Source organism: Carica papaya, chromosome 8 (genome assembly GCF_054855325.1).
Source record: "Carica papaya isolate Zhongbai chromosome 8, ASM5485532v1, whole genome shotgun sequence".
Lineage (NCBI taxonomy): Eukaryota > Viridiplantae > Streptophyta > Magnoliopsida > Brassicales > Caricaceae > Carica > Carica papaya.
The window spans coordinates 24,584,989-24,589,769 of NC_142316.1; positions in this window are offsets into that span (position 1 = coordinate 24,584,989).

Genomic DNA, 4,781 nt, shown 5'->3' on the forward strand with positions numbered 1-4,781 from the left:
TAAAAAAAGATGATTTTTTGCAGATCACCTTTATTATTTATATAATTTAATTAGTTTCGAATATAAAAATCTTTTATTTTATTGGTCCTTAGGTAAATCCATGAACTCAAAGGGCTAAGCCATAACAGATGAGAAGCTATACGACTCAATTCCAACATAATTACTCTAATATAGCTAGCTCTTTTAGGGACTTGAATATTTCCTAACTATTCTGGTCCATTTACGGTTATTGCTGGAAATTCCCCAATAAAGCTGCTAGTACCAGGTGAACTCATATTGGCCAAAGTAAAAGAAAAGGAAATGGTAGAGAGATTCGGCATGGTGCTCACTAAACCTTCGTAATATCTAACAAGTCGAGTCTTATCTCGGTCATATAGAACACCAACACATAGAAAAAGAGCTGATTTGATCTTTTAGGTCTTGTGTCATTTCGATGGTTATGCTGTGATAAAGCTTATATGTGATGTATAGACTCCTGCAACCATGACATATTTGTTTCCTTTTTTTGTTGAACATAAAAAAATTGCATTCCTTTCTAAAAGAAAGAGGAATGGTACCTTTAGTCCAATATTAGAAAAAGAGCAAAAGGCGATTTGTTTGCTGAGCGATTCAGCTAACTAAACCGCACTAATGCAATTCATTTGCACTACTATCTTACAACAAATATGATTAAAACATTTATAGCTCCTACCTAAATAAAGAGCTGTGCAACAGCTACAAAATGGGAATTTGATAGAATATAGAATAAGGATATACAAGCAAGAACAAATCCTCCAAAAACCTGTCCTCAGTTCAGATTGCTGGCTGCAACTCGCCTGCATGAAGCCGGAATCGCTAGTAATCACCGATCAGCCATATGTCGGTGAATTCGTTCCTAGGTTCAATTCTTTCGAAGTCATTGGGTCCTTTTCCTCGTTCGAGAATCTCCTCCCTTCTTCCACTCCGTCCCGAAGAGTAATTAGGATAAACTCAGTCACGTTTTCATGTTCCAGATTGATTATCCCTTTTGGGTAAGTCCGGAGGAACGTCGACTTGATAGTCTTTATCCCCACTGGGTAAGTGGGAATCTAATTCATTAATTTGATTGGTCCTCCCAAACTTATATTTGAGGACCATGCCGAACCCCGCCAGAAAGCCTTGCCGCTAGCAGCGCTCTCCTTTCAGGTAGCACTGCTTCCATGTGGAGCCGAACAGAAGTGACTGTAGGGAGGAGAGCTAGCCGACCAAAGCGGAGGTTTTTTTTTCTATAAGGCTCGAAAGTCGGCCTTAGTGGTCTGACAGTGCCAAGTGGAAATATCGTCGCTCAACGGATAAAAGTTACTCTGGGGATAACAGGCTGATCTTGGATTCTGGGTTACAAGAAGAGGGACGCCTTTTGCTGCTCAAACCGCAAGGGGAAATGCTATTCGAGCAATAGTGGATCAAGGTATGCAACGAGCCGAAGTTATGATAAAAAGCCCTGAGATTCTTTAACTAGAAAGAATTCAGTTCAGATGTAGGATACCTATCCAGAAGTTTTTGCAACTCAAGGTTTATGACAAAACCTAGAAATCGATCATTGATCCAATTTGGGTACCTATATAGGATAGATCTTAACAGAAAATTGAAGAGTAATAGCAGTAAGTAATTGAGTTTAGTAGTTTCTCATATAAAATTATTGACTCTAGAGATATAATAATATGGAGAAGATGAATAATCATTTGCTTCCGGAAGAAATTGAAGAATTTATTGGGAATCTTACAAGACCCATTCGTTCTTTTTTTCTCTAACAGATGGTCAGAACTTCATCTGGGTTCGAATCCTACTGGGGGGGGGGGGGGGCACTAGTCCGACTAGCTACTGAGCAGTTCTTTCGGGTGAGAAGGAGGATATCTCTTCTATTTGTACGATTTTTTAGCAAGGTACGAAATGTATCGTCAAATATTCGATACAATTCCACAAGATCTAGTTTCGTTCAAGTGGATCCCACTCTAATAGCCCCAAATAAATTAAATACATGCATTAAGATACGAAGGCTTCTTATTCCTCAACAACGAAAACACTTTTTCACTTATTTATATACTAGGGGATTTCACTTAGAAAAGAAAATGTTCCATACTAATGGATTCGAGTTCATAATCATGGGCTGTAAATGCTCTCAATCGTTAGTAATTCTTTCTTATAAGTGTCATAACTTTATGATTAAAAACTCTGAGAACTTTTGGCAATAATCTAGAAAGAATACAGAAATAGACTAAGAACAAGAATGAACTTCGAATTCCAATGAAGAAATAATAAAAAAATATTATTTTCAGGTTCGAAGCACTTCTTTTGATGAATGCCCAAAAAAACCACTTCAAATAATGAATATTATTCGGATTTTGAGGTTTTCCCCAAAATGTGTTGAGGCGCAGTAGTTGACTGGACATCTAGGGGTAAAGCACTATTTCGATGCAGGCCGCGAGACCGGTACCAAATCGAGGAGTCGGGGCAGCATGGGTCCGAGACTATTGAAGTGAAGTTTATAATCATTATGGTTTTCTATCTTCAGATTACCAAATGTTCAAATCACCAAGGCCTTTCAGCGATTTGACGTGTCCCATCTATAATTGCCTCTGGTTTAGGTGGACAATCCGACAAATAAACATCCACAGGAATTAGCTTATCAACCCCTCGAATAGTACTATAAGAATCAGTACTAAACATCCCTACTGTAATTATACACGTGACAAAGAATCAAATTCTCACTATATTTCTTTATTTTTCTACTTCTTCTTCCAAGTGCAGGATAACCCCAAGAGGTTGTTGATTTTTTTTCAACTAATTGGAGCCCTCCCTTCACCACCTCCATGGGTGGTCCAATTTCTTTATTTTAGTTTTTAGAGGTCTATCCATTGTTGTCGTCCCTACCCGCTTCAGTCGGTGTATTGGAAAGATTGAGTCTCTTATCTTTCCCCCTGGGTGGGTGGGGAATTGGAATGCATCAGCCGGTAAAACAAATCGAAACCCCTGCTTTTTGCCAGCATGACAATAAGCACGGACTGGCAGCAAGGAGTCAACTGAATGACCAAAGCATCAGTTGCTTCTACTTGTAGCCTTCTTCGACTGCCTTGTGATTGTAACTGCTATCTATGGTTTACAGTCAATAGTTCTTAACCAACCCTTTCTCGCTGAGCTTTATAAAGCCTTAAGAGAGAAAAGGGAGTAAGGGAGACCTTCGCTTCATTATAAATTTGAACCGGACCCACTTTCTTCTCCTGCTGCGGGCGAAGTGAATCCCACCCCTTCCGCTTGTGGGGTCTGTATCAATTCACTTCAAGGAACTCTTTCTCATCTAGTCCTTCTAAGACCGATCTTTCTTCACCGAATCAGATGAGTCATCATAACTTTGCTCCTTTTAATGGCCATTCTTCGCCATCCTCCGAGGGCCCCATAGATCAGATCGTGAACTCTTTCAAACCTTTAGTGGAAAACAGCAAGGAGAGCAGCAAGTAATTGATTAAGGAAGCACGAACTCTTAGGCAAGGAGGGGCGTAGTGCTTATATTGTTTTAAAGGAGATTTCTCTTTCTCTATCTTTCTCTTTCGAGATTTGAAGTTCATGTACGCTTATTCTCAACTCGCCGAAGCAGTTCGTCGCTTACTACGCCCTTCCTTGTCTTTAGATTCTTTCTTTGTCTAATTCAGGGGGAAGGGTCCCGTTGAATTCCTAATAATTATAGAAGTTTGTTCATATAAATGACAAAAAAGAAATCACTTTTTTCGATGTTTCAAAAAAACTTCATTTCCATTTTTTAATGGACGGGATGATAAGATAGGGGGCAAAAATGATAATAAAATACGAATTTTCACGTCTTCGATGGAAGTTTTATTTTCCCAGAATGTATCCTAATTTTTTTCTGATTCGGGGGAAAAGATCCCGTTGAATTCCTAATAATTATAAAAGTTTGTTCATATAAATGACAAAAAAGAAATCACTTTTTTTGATGTTTCAAAAAAAACTCCATTTTCATTTTTTTTAATGGACGGGATGATAAGATAGGGGATAAAAATGATAATAAAACACGAATTTTCACGTCTTTGATGGAAGTTTTATTTTTCCAGAATATATCCTAATTTTGGCCTAATTCTTCTTCTGATGATCGATTCAACCGATTCGACTTTGGACTATAGTTAGCTCAGCACCAATTAAGAATCCCCAAGGAATTCCAAGAATTCTTGTTATATGCATGGTCCAACCCTCAACTCTCTTTTCAAAGATATCACAATCCCTTACGGGAAAAAAACTATTTGCTGAGACGGAAATAAAGATATCAAATTCCTACCAAGATAACTGATTTTTAAATCTTTTATACTAGGTAATCTAGTATCTTTATGCATTAAAATAATCAATTCGGTCGTTGTATTCAGACTCTATTATGGATTTCTGACCACATTCTCCGCTCTAGAAATGAGAGTCAAGCTGTGAACAAGGAAGAATCAAATACACATTGGGACGTCATAGGTTTCAGTCGTGGATGATTATCATAAGAGATTCCCAACATATCATAAGATTCATGTTCTTGAAAATCCGCACTTTTCCAAATCTAGAAAACATATGGAATTCTAGGATTGCTCATTGGTTTGAAAGCATCACGAGGGTGGTGGGAGAGAAGTCTTTCAAGGACCCGGCTTCGTCGACGAAAAAGAATAGAATCAAGGGCATGCCCGACCCGAGCTACTACTATAAATTCTAAAAAATGAGAAACATAAATAATTCACAAGTGAAAAAATTATTAGTTAATTAATTAATTTATATAGCTT